This window comes from Glossina fuscipes, unplaced genomic scaffold, assembly GCF_014805625.2.
Source record: "Glossina fuscipes isolate IAEA_lab_2018 unplaced genomic scaffold, Yale_Gfus_2 117527, whole genome shotgun sequence".
Lineage (NCBI taxonomy): Eukaryota > Metazoa > Arthropoda > Insecta > Diptera > Glossinidae > Glossina > Glossina fuscipes.
This window is the reverse complement of record NW_024006165.1, coordinates 11,521-27,349: the sequence shown is the minus strand read 5'-3', so window position 1 is coordinate 27,349 and position 15,829 is coordinate 11,521. Positions and strand designations below refer to the sequence as shown.

General features: G+C 34.9%; 1 non-coding gene across 1 annotated transcript; it reads left to right on the top strand.

The window, feature by feature from the left end:
• The first annotated feature begins 8,987 nt into the window (after positions 1–8,987).
• LOC119644474 lies at positions 8,988–9,094 on the top strand. The gene has a single exon (XR_005248522.1). It is a non-coding gene; the product is annotated as a U6 spliceosomal RNA (small nuclear RNA).
• Positions 9,095–15,829: the final 6,735 nt, after the last annotated feature.

The following is a 15,829-nucleotide window of genomic DNA, read 5'->3' as shown; positions in this document are numbered from 1 at the left end:
GACTGCAACAAGTGGCACCTTTGCTTCCTTTCATCTTTTTGTTCCGTTTTCCCGTAAGGCCCTAAAATTTGAATATTCGGATATCAAGTTTTTGTTAAAATCACTTGAGAGGTAATTAAAATTAATTACCATACAATTTCCACGTTCCATCAACATCTGGACCAGTGCGTATACCTAAATAGTAAAATTCCGGCAATTCCTTGTCTTTATGGCAGAGAAACGGACTACATTCATTCATACATCCTAATTTTATAGAATTTTTTTTGAAATTTATCCAAAATCCTTGAAACTCATTCTCATTCAATATGTGAGGAGTCGACAGGCAAGCAACGTTTTCCGCCCCATCTTTACGTATAACCGATTGGGAATTTTCCGATTCACCGATAACAATTTCATATACGGGTGGAATTGTATCAGGTGCTGTACTGAGCATCAATTGAGCGTCTTTTGGCGAACACACTTCGAAGTAGAATTTATCTTCTCTGTTGACACGAAAAAATTGATAAAGCATCTCTTTTGTCGTAACGATTTCTAAAAATCATATAAAACGAAGTGTGTCTTCTTCTTTTTTAACTCGAAAAAAAAGGAAAAGAAATACTCCTACCAATAGGCTTTTCAGGATATAAGGGACACATTTTCCAGGTACCGGTATCCCCACAATCAATACTTATAAAATTGAACTTCTCCGATTCATAAACGGAATGAGACATAAATGGCTCGTCCTCACCCTTAAGACCAACCTTTATAGCCATATCTTCTAAATTTATCCAAAATAAGCAACATTTTAAATTAAAATGAACAGATATTTCGGTATCCTCACAGCTTCCCACTTGTCCCTTCTTTCTTATAGATGATTTTTGTTCCGATTCGCCGCTAATAACAATCTCGTACATCTCATCGTTTTCTTGAATCGTTTTCGACAAAGTTACACTAACACGTGTACAATTCTTGACTTGAAATTCAAAATTGGTATTACCATAAAGTGGTATAAACTCATAACATTTCGCATTAGCTTTGTTATCTAATGAAAGTATAGAGAGTTATTTTCCCTTTCTCTTAAGCATGATGTGCGTATTTGTATGTACCTTCGGCCATTTACGAAGGGTATGGATTTCCTTGATAGCACACAAAGAGACCTTTAAATAATTTGTAGAAAATGTAAATGAAAATATTTTTGAAAAATTTTTAAACAATCCATACTGATTTTTAATAGGTACACTAAAAAATAATTGCCGTAGAATGATGAACGTGTAAAAAACGCATTTGTTTTAATTTAAATCCCATTCACAAAACGTATGAATTATGATAGATTAGAACTAAAAAAAGTGAGGAAAAACTTTGAAGTAATGCCTAAACGGCAATTATTTGATGAGCTACCCAATAAGCTTTCATTCATTTCCATCTGATAACCTAACAAAACAAGGGACATTGGCAGTGAGACACAACACTTTGTCTAGTAAAGTTATTGAGTACTTCAAATTATTTCCACGCAAAAGCTTATCTTTCTTGAAAGTCCGTATATTCGAGGAGGGCCGGAAGCATAACATGGCGTTCTCTTAATTTAAATTTGATTTTCTCTCCCTATTTGGACTTACTTTTCATGATAACTTCTATGTATGTTAGTGCCTAAAATATAGATCCTAAAACTAATTCACTAAATGCATGTACACGAGGAAATCTTGAAAAATTAAACCTAGCCCACCTTTTTCATACCAATCTAAATTGCCGAAACAATATTACTCAGCCTCTTTTGTCGAGAAATCTTTGCAGTTTTTTCCATACAACAAATATTCAAAATGAGACGTTATACGAGGGAAAACTGAACCGATCCGAACCATTTTCAATAACGTTTGTTTTTTGGGTTAAGACACGACACTGTGCCAAATTTCATCAAGGTATCTTAAAAGTTGTAACCTGTAGCTTGAACACAAATTCACAGGGATAGACATCAGGAAGACAGGCGGAGAGAAGGGCTTAGATTTTGAATGGATTCAGAATCATTTTCTGATCGCCATAATAAATGGCCTTACGGGCCGGCAGTTGCCCATGCCTGATCTAGCGGGGTTAAATAATGACTTAATCAAAATATTCTTCTCTCGTCCTTCTTCTTCTTCTTGAATATTCAGCGAGCCAACAACAGACATATAGTCAAAAATTTTAATTGAAGAACATTTTCAATTATAAAAGTAAACTTTTTTATAATTCAAGGACAGGGGGAAAATTCTCGAAATAGATTTAAATGCTTTATGATAAAATTCGAATTAATTGTAGTTTCGTCGACAAAACGAAGCAATAATTTTGATGCTCGCCTAATCTACTTCTTTTGTAAACGAAGAATGTCGAGAGAAGAAAGGCTATTAAGCTTCCGATGCTTGCGATTCGAGTTAATCGGAAAATCGAGAAGAAAATTTTTAAGTACTTTCGAATTTTAGAACTGAGTCCCAAATGAAGAAACAGAGCAAATTTTCCTTTTTCCAGAAATAATTAAGAAATGTCGGTTATTTTTTCACTATGAAAACAATAGAAAAATTTTATTTCTAAAAAATGCAGCGTGAAGTAGGATTTTTCTTACTCGACACTCGAATTTTATTTAATATAAGTAAGTTATTTGATTTGAGAGGATTGGCCTTGTAGTAATTAAGATCCCGAGGATTCCAAGGACCTAGTAAGGAGATTCGACTAAACCTTATTAACAGACGTTAAATATAAAGCAAATTCCATTTACCTAATAGTTTCCACTTTCCGTTAACATCTAAGCCAGTGCGCACCCCTATGAACAACAACTCTGGCAATTTCCCAGCTTTGTGACGCATAACAATATTCTGGTATCTGTACGCTGTTATCGCATTGTTGTTAAAATCTATTTTAAAATCTTGGAATGCTTTTCCATTTAAGATGCTAGGCATTAACACACAAGCGACAGTTTTTAAGCGATTTTTCATTATCGCCGACTTTGTAATGTTCCATCCACCAATGATAATTTCGTACATGGGATCAAGTTTTTCGGGAGTTTGGGTAAACGCTAAGTGAACCTCTTTTGCACAACAAATTGCAAAATGAAAAAATAAACGCGCATAATAATTATGCTTGATGTACTTGTGACAAATATGTAAAAAACGCTTTTTTTATTATTAAAATTATTACCTTATTGTGTAAATAATTTCATATGAAAGACAATGTGTAACGTTTAGTTAAGCAAAAGAAAAAAAGCACCAAAGTTTTCAAACTAAATCTCAAATAAATAATGAAACGCTTGCAACGCCCAAAAGGCAGCATCAGAAACCCCACAAAGTATATATATTTTTTATCAATATGTCCGTCCTTCCGTTTGTGTAATGCCCGTAATTCTCCCGGTTGCAAAAATGAAGTTTTCGTCTTCAAACTGGGCGGAAACATTGGGACGTGTTGCATGTGGGTCTGCATTGAAAATTGGCCAATGGATCAAAAGACTCATCAACAGCACCACGTAAACGGAGAACACCTATGTTTTTCAAAGGGAATGAAAAATTGAGTTTTTGCTTGTTACTCCTGAACTATAGCAAATAAATGAACAAAAATTTCAACGCATATTATATGGGCGAGGCTGTAGCATCTGTATACAAATATGCATAAAATTGACCACGCCTACTCAATATTATAGTGTATGAAAATTTATTTGTTTTTCAGTGTCTATATAAACAGCAGAAACAAGCTTCCCAAGCCCTACAAAATGTGTAAATGTGCTTTAGTTTAGCGTGTTATGCACGACCGCTGTGCTCTTATGATCAGACATAAGTACCTGGTTTCTGCCGCTATAGTGGGTATGCAAGCATTGAAAACAAAAAAAAAAAACTGTTGATCGACTATTGGTTGGTAAGATGTTAAGGTGACAGTTCTACAACTGAACGAATCGACAAAGCCTGTTAACTGAAAGACCTTTACACCAACATATCGATTAAAATCTTTAAATTCACAATCTAAAGAATTTTGAGGTTAATTTGAATTTTTGATTTCTCTTTTTCCTGAGTCTATTTACGTATAGGTTATTTTAACACTTATTGATGACGGAATTAATTTTTTTAGTTGACTTATACGCTGAAATTGGTTGTGTTCCCGCCAACAACCGCATAAAAAACGGTTCATTTGTTTTGAATGAATGCTATTTGACATAATATTAAGCATTTGTTTCTTTATTGCGCATTGCTTTTGTAAACGGACGATAATGAAGTAAAATAAAAAAATCATTATACCTTAAAAGCCTTTTCTTTTCGTTAGCAAAGTCGAGAAATTATATTCAACTTTTTTGAACTTTCGAACTATCAATTGCTATCAAAGAGAGAAGATTCATTTTTTCTTTCTTCATATCTTCACGAGGAAGAGCAATTAGCACAACTGCCAAAAAGAAAGCAAAGCTTCAATTGCCTATCACATTCCGCCTCCTTTATACGGATCGAAGTGTTCAATGGTGAGCACAATAAGCGAAAGTCATGAAAATGAGGAATTTGTTTACTGCAACAACTTTAATTGGCGCACGAACATCTGGAAATATGAGGAGTGTGTGAAATACATGAAGAATATTAAAAAATAACAATTCTGTATAAGGCTAGACTGCAACACACGTAGCCGTAATCTTTATTTAAAGAAAGGAAAAATTTTAATTCGAATGTACGGTTTACTATATACAAACTCGAAGGTTATTTATTATGGCAGAGAGGAGCTCCGGTAAAGAGTATCTTTCTAGGTCCGCTCCAAATTCCATTTAAAATGCTTTCCTTCATAGGACCTGAGGTAAGAAATTACGGTGAAAATTTACTTATAACTTTCTACAGTAAATTTTATTTACCAGATAGTTTCCAGATTCCGGGAATATTTGGGCCCGTGCGCACTCCTAAGAAGAAGAAATCTGGTAAGTTTTCACCTTCGCAACACATATAATATCCATCCTTTCCCCAAACTGTCATTGTATTCTTACAGAAAGTTATACTAAACTTTCGGAATTCTTTTTCATTTAAGATGTTCGGCGTTGATACACAGGCGATAGTTTCCTGGCGATTTTTTATTATCGCTGACTTCGTATTGCCCCATCCACCGATGATAATTTCGTCCATAGGATCAACTGCTTCGGGAGTTCGTGTGAATAGTAAGCGAGCATCCCCCGCGCAGCGCACTTTAAAATGCAATTCGAAGGGATCTAAATGTTTCACATCAAAAAACTGGTAGAACGTGTCTTTGGGTGTGATGAGTTCTAGATGATAACCAAAAAAAGTTCAAATTTTGTAAGAACGTAAAGGGAAATATTCATACCAACGGGCCTTTCAAATTCTAACCGGCATGACGTGAAGGAGGCATCATCATCGCAACTGACGCTCATGAAATTTGCAACGAATGCTTTAGAACACAGGTGAGATATGCAAGGCGCCGCTAAGTTTGTAGAATGAAAACCAATAGTATTGTTTCGTAAAATGATAGAAAACTGCAAAAATTTTAGGAAATTTCCAGATATTTCTGTAGTATCATCAGGGATTCCTTTCTTTTGTATTCTCAATTTTCCTTTTAGTCCGCCTACAATAGTTACTTCATACTTCTCCTCCTCGTTGGTTAAGAGGCTTTTCGTTAGAATTACTTTTATTTGAGAACAGTTGTCGACTGTAAAGGTCACCCGTTTTGTACCATAAAGCGGGACATAATGGGGCACTTTTTTGGGAACTCCGATTAGTGCTAAAAATTAAAACGGTTACGATTTTATTTTTGTACCCTTTTCAGCTATTAACATACCACCTGACATTTTTGGAATCAATTCGGCAAAAATGTAAATACGCTTTAAAAGACTTCTTCTGCGCGAGTTTAAAATTAAATGCTGCTTAAACTGATTACCTGCATGACTTTTTATATCCAGCAATATCCTATAAAGAAAACTTTTAAAGTGCTGTCAACTAAACATTAAACACCTCTAGTTCCGTTATGTACCCAAATCGCATAAAAAATGCGACTAACACAGAATGTGTACAGAAGTAGCGTCTCTAACGTGTCTTCGCAAAACGCATAATTTCTTTAATACAAAATATAAATAAAAGTTTTCTAATGAAAACTTGATTTCCTTAATAACAAAAAAAAAAAAAAACAGTGAAATTGATTAAATAAATTATTAATATATATATTTGTTCTGTGACCCAAGACGAATACAAATTTTTCTACTTATTTCATTTTGCTATCCCTTTTTTGCAAGGATTACGACCTAAAGTGTACGGGTTAGCTTTTGAATAATATTCTGATCACCTTAGCACTTATTTATTCAGAAAAATTTCGAAAAAATCCTACTCACCCTAATATGTAAAGTATTCAAAATTCTTTGAAAAAATGTAAATGTGCAGCACTGGCCGCTTTATTGAATGATACTTAAAAAATAGCTATTGCCTTTCGGCGATTCCCCTTTTTAGATTATATTTCTCAACAACAGTAGGCATTTCAACTTTTCAAGCATTCTCTCTGTTTACCTCCCTCTCTTCCTTCCTCGCTCTACCAATCAATTGGTGAGTCCTGACTACTGGGTGCGGCCCTTCGGGGAGTACTCGTGGTGGTTGTGGTTGGCGAGTTCCTAGCTAAAATGGAACAATGAGTGCAGCTAGGCCCTCGCCACTCACCAGAGTGGGGTTTATTGTTCCATACACAATAAACTGATCTGGACTCTGGTGCTGTTTAGGCCCCTACTCTGTGGGGATTGTCTAACTCGCCAGGGGGCGTAGTACGCTTAAAAAGTGGTTTGGGCCACCGTGGGGTTAAGCCTTACAGGCAGGAACCCACGTTAAACCCTTGCCACAAATTCCTCGCTCTACCATATCTAAGCTTGAAATGACTGAGATTTGCACACAAAAAAATGTATGTATGTATGTAGTGCAATAAAGTCTACATATAGTGCGAAATATGAGGATTTCCCTAAATGTAAACATTTTTGGTTTGTGGTCAAAAAATATGTTCGTAAAATATCGCAAAATGTACAACAAACTCAAAAAAATCAGATTTGAAGAGCTTAGAAAAGTGATTACGTAGAAAGACTTCGCTTACTCGCCAATTCTTTATCTATTAAAATTCTACCTTTTGACAGCCATCCGACGTTATCTTTCATTTATATAACTTTGTATCATTCAATTCCTTTCCTTCCTTCTTTAAAATTTTTGCTGACAAAATGAATAACTTCAACATTGTAAGACGTGAAGTACATAGCTTATTAAAAATTGCTCTTGGTTTTCAATATTTTCGACCAGTGATTAAGTTTTTACTAGTGAGAAAATCCACAGTTGCGCTGGCAGAAGTGCACCACCACTACTCGAACTACTCGGATATCAAATGGAAACATTTTTCACTTATCTTTACTGATAGACTTGAGACCGACGCTGCAGGCAGAGGCTTCTGGTGTCCAGATATTAATATAGAAGCCTACTTCTCAAAATACTCGTTTAGTATAATTATCTTCGAATGAATGTCTTCGCTTCCTGGAAGCCATCCATATAGCGAATACTCGGCCTGAAAAGAAATCTGTCTTTTTCCATTTCACAACCAATTCCCTCAGGTAAAACTAATTCTTACATTTTAGTAATGAGATTCTTACTTTATAGCCTCAAATCTGATATATTTTGCTTTCACTTTCACATTGGCATTCTTGACAACGACACTGCAGATATAATTGCATCTTCGAGACCATCTCATTTTAACGATCGTGCCCTGATTCTTGCAGATCTGAGGGCAATCGACAAAAAACATTTAGTCGACAAATAAATAGAGCCCCTTCGTTTATCAATTGCGGACCTGACATTATATGTCTTATTGTTGAGCCCTTTTACACATCTTAGCGATTTTTCGGTTGTTGATTTTCTGAATAGAAGAAGAAGATTCGAAAAGCGTTGATAAAGTTCAGAAGTGAGGATAAATCGTTGGGAGAAATAACAAAAACAGTTAGGATTAGTTGTGCTACTGCTTACAATACTGCACAAATATCACAGAAAATAAGCATCGAGCAGTCCAACTCATGGAGCGTGAAAAACGAATTTTAGCAAATGAACTAAAAACGAGTGCTTTTGTTATTGCAAAACACCTAGAAATACTAATGATCCATAAAAACAGTTTGAAATATTTTCGGGACCAATGGTTTTCATGGTCGCATTTCAAGAGAGAACTCACATATAAGCGAAGTTTATGTGTTATAACTTTTCGAGTTTGCACAGCTCCACGAAAATTATGATATAAGTGGACAAATACCGAATCTAAGTCCAATATAATTGGATACAATGAAGGGGAAGAAATCTAATACAACGGAGGCAATACCAAATTTATTAATAACTGTAAAGCACCGCGGTGAAGTTGTTATAGTTTGGGGATAGATTTCTGTGGCTGGAATGGTCTTTACTGATACTAAAATGGATCATTAAGTTTATCTCAAACTTTTCGAAGCCAATTTGAAGACTTACGCAACTGAAATCGGTCTTCCGGACGAATGAATTTTGCAGCAAGATAACGATTTGAAACTTATTACAAACGGGTGGCTACTTTACAACGTCCCCAAAGAATTACATTCTCCTCCCCAATTATCGGATATGAATACAATTGAAAATATGTGGCACGAATTGGATGAATGGAATCGAAAGAAGTAAAATTTCCAACAGGGAAAATGTTAAGAAAACTTTAATTCCCAGATGTAACAAAAGAAGAGTAGTTTCTTCAATACCAAGACGTATACAAGCAGTGCTGGACAAAGGTGGTCCAACATAATAATAATATATGAAAAATGTTAAGAAAATTTTAGCTCGAGGTCCAGATGTAACGGAAGAAATGTGGTTTCTTCAATGCCAAGACGTATATAAGCAGTGCTAGACGGCAAAGGTGGTTCAGTAAAATATGTTGAAATAAGCTGTATGTACATCTTCTTTGGGTTTGAAGTAGGACAGTATAGTGGATTTTTATTTAACGTAAGTTTTTGTTTTTAAGAAACATATTTTTTCACCCTCAACCCATTTGTTCTTGCTACGGCAGAACATATACTAAAATTGGAACGATACAGAGAAGATTAGCATGGCCCCTGCGCAAGGATGACACGCAAAATCGTGAAGCGTTCCACATTAAAAAAAAAAAAAAAAACCCATAAGTGCAGTTTTTAATAAGAGAAATCCTAATTTCTAGTACAGTGTGAAGTCTTTACTGCGCTAGTGTATGTAACGAGCTTGTTTATGCTTATTTCAATAGCGCTGGGAACGCGATCTTTCTTGAAATTACTGCGTAATTTCATTAATGTTGTTATATATTGGGTCATCGTTCTGCTTGACAACTCCTTATCATTAACTCGAGTTTATTGTAAGTAGAAACCTTATTTAAAAGTTGTCAACGATAATCTTCTAATTTTTCGCTAGAAAGCGTTGGAGCGTTGACATTAAAGCAACAACTAAGATGAGGATGAAACGAGATCAAAATGAAGAAGAAAAAAAAAATAAATAAATAAATAAAGGAAATTATTACACCTGCAAGAATTCTTGCTTCTTGTTTAGCAACTCCACTTCTACGCAAACACTCAAAATCGCGTTAGGAACGCAGGCTAAACACCATTATTATCATAATTGTGTTTTCTTTGTTTCTCATGCACTGCCTCCTAAGGCATAAAATTTTGCTTTTTGCTTACTACTTACTCCTCTTTTCTTATTGCTTAAGGATTTTTAAAATTCTTTTTTTTTTTCCCCAGCTATCAACTGATGTTTTAAGTTAGTAGAAAAACAAAGAGCATTAAGCCTTAAGTGAGTAGCAAAATAAATGTCCTAAACTAGCACATGAAACCATATCGTTCATCATCATTTTATCCATAAATTGTTGCAGTGCCTTCTAACTACGTTTATGCAGCGGCCTTACAGCGGAAGTTATTATTGGTTGGACAAGGAAAACGAAGATAAGAAAACAAAAACTACTTGAACTAATGCACCCCCACATAAGATATTTATCGTTAAATCTAGCAAACCGAACATGTCTCACCTTATCATAGAGACGGCTGCAGTAAGGTAAAGAAAGAGAGAGCACGTTTGTTCATTCACCTGGTTAACAACACCACTTAAGTTGAATGATAATAATGCTTAAGTCATGACCGACATATCCGTTGCAGAGAGTTACTCCAACTCGTTGAAGTTTTTTCCTATTAACAATGATTGTCTTTGCAACGTGAAAAATGATAATCTAGTTATACCTCATATAGAGTGTATGCTATGTTTTTCTGATAATTGCAAGGCGGAAAAGCAGTATTCTTCAAGAATTCATTGTCTCGTATGGAAAAAGAAAAGCAACAGAAACCTTCCCCTCCACTTGTGTATCTGCTTGTACTGAACAAGTCTATTGAAACTTTATCTGTAATCTCAAGATCTTGGCAGATAATTGAACAGAAAATCCTTTCATCGTGAACTCATTCATTTTAGCTTAAAACGCCTATGAAGGTCTAACGTGCTACGCAGTTTTCTCTAAAGTTAGCCAAAGTCAGTAGTTGGTTTGGGGTTACCCTTATATTATGGCCTCGCTGTAGATTATTGCGAACTTTTTGAGGTTATGCACAAAACTTGCCTATTTCTTCATCTTAAATCTCTTCTTTTCGAACGTCCCCGTGTTATATGAATAGGGTACATCCCTGAATGATCGATCTTAGTAAAAAAAAAAAACATGAATGCGCCACATGCACGTTATGATGACAGATTGGAAATATGTATGTTCTGCTTGTGTATGTTACGTTATAGTGAAAATTTTCCTATAGACGAATTTTTCATTTCCAGTAGTATTGGTGCACACGCTCTATTTCAATAGACTTTATAGGCTTTTCACGCTCTTTCTACGCTTCCATAGCACGTTATATTTATAAGGTGTCAGGAGAGATTCTTTCCAAGCCGTATGTGATTTTTCTTTTCTTGTTTTTATATTCTATACCACTTGTGGTAGAAGGAAGAACCCGGCAAGGGACAGCTCGTCTGTCCGTTTGTTTTTTCGTGCTCAACCTGCAACTCGCAAATATCGAGATATTTTGGTAAAATTTGATTCGCCTACACATACTGACTCTAGGTCGAACGCTATCTAAAGTGTTTTGCATCGGACCACTTTTTCAACCATCCCTCATATCAAGACTTATTTTGAAAAATCATTATGTAAATAACTGTGTTAAACGAAATCGTTTAGGGTATTTCATAGTGGACTATGCTCTACTGTACTGTTTTGCTTGTTCCTTGTATTATTTTCCTTTCTACGTTTCAGTTTTCTATCACGATTTACACTCAGTCATGCTGGTTAGTTAGTTTAGTTGCAATATATTGCTGAGACAATCTGTGTCATAACCTTAATGTTGTTGGTAGGTAATGGCAAGAAAAGCATAAATTTATTTTAATGGCAGTAAATCCATACATTCCTGAGATGATACTCAATTATAGTTTTTGAATAGAATACATATATAAAATAATCTAAAGAAACAGCTACCGCTAGTTCCCAAGTCCAAAATGATAATTGGAAAAAAGCAATAAGCATGAGAAATTAGGTTCTTTCAAGACTGAAGAATTATTATTCCCATCACGGAAAGATGAGGAGTATATTCATATTGTCAACACGTTTGCAACGCCCAGAAGGAAAACTGGGAAACCCCACAAACTATATATATTCTTGATCAGCATCAAATTCTAAATCAATTTAATGTCTGTTGAAGGCATTCTCCTGGCCGCGAAAATGAAACTTCCGACTTTGAATTTGGCAGAAACATTTCGAGTTCTTCCACGCAGGATGGTATTAAAAATATGCCAAATCGGTCGGAGGACACGCCCACAGTACCATGTGAATTGAGAACGCTTTTGTTTTTCAAAGAGAATACAAATTTTTTTTTTTTCCTTACTCATAAACTAAGGCAGATAAATGTACAAAAATATTCTGTGGGCGATGCCATAGTACCTGTACAAAATTGGAAACAATGGACCACGCAGACTTGATATTATAGGACATCAAAATTTGATTCTAAGTAAAAATAAGTTCCATAAACTCTATAAAGTATATAAATTCTTCGACAGTTTTAAATTTGGAATGCACCTAAGTATGTCCGTCCGTTCCTCTATCCATCTACCTGTCTGTGTAACTGTGTAATATTTGTGGTAAACACTCGCTTGTTAGCGAAAATGAAGATACCGCAAAGAATTTGGAAGTGACTTAACCCTTCCGAACGACACGCCTACAAGCCTTTGCAACAAAGACTATTATTTTGCAAATAGGAAAAATCAGGAACACCACTCCATACTTTTCTTTGTCTTTTTGTGGATAACGATGATGGATGTAAAAAAGTCACGACCGAATATAATTCTCTTCCTTGTTCTTGTTAAGTCAGATATCATAACAATACTTCTGGCAATTAACAAGAAGTGCACTGTGTATTTTCTTCCGAAAAAATTAATTTTCGGAATTTTCAAAGAAGGGAGAAACTTTAGCAAGGAAATTGCGACAAAGACGTTGCTTCGAACACGAATCCTATGCTTCTCAAATGTGGGTTTTTATAAGAATACACTATACACAGCGAGCAGTGTTTGTGATTCATATACGTTGGCAATGAAACGTCTCACTGCCCTTAATGACATATTCGATTCACGTTCTTTCACAACTGCCCGATTCATCTGATATCTGTCTGTCAATCTAAATTTGTGCTCAACCTACAGATCATAAGTTTTGAGATATTTAGTTGATAGACTGGCATGTTTTGAGCCAAGGACGAGCGCGGTCAAAAATAGTTTGGATGAGTCCAATTCTTCGGCCACTCCACATGGAACGCCCTATTTTGAAAAGTCATTATATGGAAAAAAATTTCCAATTTTCAAAAATTTTCGAAAAAACTCGCTGCGTAATAGTATTTCAACGGTTTAATTTCATTCCGCCGGAACAATTTTTTTAACCTTTTCTACGAATACTGAATCTTTTTCAATATTTTATGGTGTAAATTAGTTCATAACAGTAAATTGACATAGAAATCACCCTTACCGAATTTGGATCATATAAGTCTATTTTTTGGGTGGCTCCGCATATAAGTATTCTCAGAAAATGTAAACCATTATATGGCAAAAAGGTCCAGTTGGTAATATTCTATGTTGAAAAGTTCTTCAAAACAGTAATTTGACTTAAAAATGACTTGGATAAAACTTGAGCCATGTGATCTATTTTTTAAACGCCACTTCATATAAGATTTCATATATTATAAGCTCTTGAGAAAGAGGTTTTGTAGTATTATTGCTCCGCCATAATCCATTCTTTACCATCAAGTATTACACTACGCTATAGGTCCGTAGGACAACTTTAGAAAAAAAATTAAAAGTAGGGAATTTGGATCGTATAGGTCTTTTCTCTACATCCTAACGTTACATACGAGGGTATAATGAAAATCAAGCCCATATATGAAGAGGAAATTTCTAGTTTTTTATGACATAAACTGAAAAGTCATAAAACTTCTGGAAAGTAAATTAAGTTCGAGTAAGAATATGAATCACGTCCTATGTATGGGGCGTCCTCAAATATGTGGACTTTCATGGAAAGTATACCTTTGCACGAAAAAGGCTTATGGACAAAACGAGTGGTGGCGATATGGTATAGGGTATCCAAGGGTTGGCCTTGCCCGACTGACTATTATTGTTTATTAACTGAAATTGTTTACAATATTAATTGCAAATAACCCACACAGCAATGCATTTTACGTAGTTCTTCGTAAAGAAGATATAATATGAACCAAACCTGTACTGGTGCTGGATCGTGCTAAGGAAGCTTTATGCATAAAATTAATACAATTTTCATGCGAAATCATTTTCGTCACTTTCCTAATGAAATATGAAATATTATATTTTCTTTATTTAATATTTTTTCTTCGCATACACACACAAACATACCCATGCGCACTGACATATGTACAGATAGGATAATTGAAAATCAAAAGAAGAGTACGTAAGCGTATATATTTGTTTATGCATATGTCTGCCGGGCAAATGTAAATAAAACTATAGAGCAGCACCGAGCAGATATACTATATATATATATATATGTATGACATACTGTAAGTAAGCAAGCAGGTGGCCTTGGTTATGGTATCGTATTTCCTTAGCGAGAATAAAAAAGCAATAAATATATGAGAGAAAACAAAAATACCAACAAATGAGAAAACTCACTGTGTATGCAATTAAACATTATAATTGTTAACAACAACAACAACAGCAACAATAACAACAACAAACAGCAAGGAGAAGAACAACAAGCACAAGTATACAATAAAGTATGCAAAGCAATAGAGTCAATTCAGACAATTCAATGAATGAATAAATGTATGAATGAATAAATGACTGACTGCATAAACGATATCTGGGCTATAGAGACTCTTTTTGCTTTTCGCAATTTGCTGCGTCTTTTTTTTTTTTTACTTTATTTTCCCCTCTTTTAAAAGGAAAACACCCAGATGCATACAGAAATTGAAAGCAGTAATAACATCGGTTATAGTAGTAGTGGTAGTAGTAGTAGTAGCAGTAGCAGTGGAGTGTGTATTTGTGCAATGCATTGTTTTAAGCCATTTATATACAAATTAAATACACACAGTCAGCAATAATAGCAAGCAGTTATAAATGTACGTGTATGTATGTGCAATTTATCCCTGGATGTAGAGAAAGAATTTAAACAGTCAGTCGCCTAGCGTTTATAAAAGGAAATAATAAACGAGAAATCATGCAGTTCAATAAAGTGGAACAAAACAGTAGAAATCGCAATAGTAGCAATAACAACAACAACAATAACAACAACAACAATAACAACAATACCAATCTCTATATAACAGCAACGGTAGTGCAGCAGTCAACATCAAATAATGAGCACAGGAAAGTTAAAAATACATATCAATTGATTTCCGTTTTTCAAGACAAAAGCGTAAACTTCCAACGTCCAACAAATGAGTTGACTTTCGTGTGCAAACACAATCGCAAACTATGCCTACCTACCAGGTACGGCCTATAAGTCATAGCAAATGTATGTAAGAGAAACATTTACATGATCTATGGTTATGTATATGCAGTGATGCAGGGGCACGTAATAAATAGCTTATTCCAATTTCAAGGCCCAGAAACTTGTATCATAGGGCTTAAAAAGCCATCATTTCAGTAATATAAGTAACCTTATCTTAATGCTGATGTCCGTCTGTTCGTCCTTTTACATTCTATTGTTGACAATGTAAAAGCAAATAAGCTGTTTTTTAAGGAGAACTATCGTATCGGAAATTTAAGTTTTTCGTTAAGGAATACATATCAGCTCGGAATATTAAGCTAATGCACCCAGCAGTACGCATACAAATGATCAAAGTCATCGCAAATGAGTACAAGGGAAATATTTATATAAATTGTAGCTGTGCATGCCTAAGTTACATATATGTGGTGCCTCGTTCGGACAGCCCACCTTATCTCAACACTTTTGTCCATCCATTCGTCCTTCTACATTATGCTATTGAAACTTTCATAGACGCTAGAATTATGCTGAAAAATTGAAGTTTAACTTATATGCTTTTCGTGAAGGAAGACATATTAACTTGGAAATTCGAACTGATCCACCGACAAATATACCTACAAAGGATCAAAATCGAAATTTTATTATATACCTTTTAATAATAGGCTCAAGGAGAAAACAAATATTTTCACAAAAGATAATAGACATAAAGATTCTCTTTCCATTTGGTCTTTACTTTAAATGCTTTGTCAGATCTGTGAACTAACGACTGATTGCAAAAGAAAAAAGGACTAAGAATGGCACTTAACAAGGATACCTCGTATATTCCACGGTCAGAAGAAACGATGAA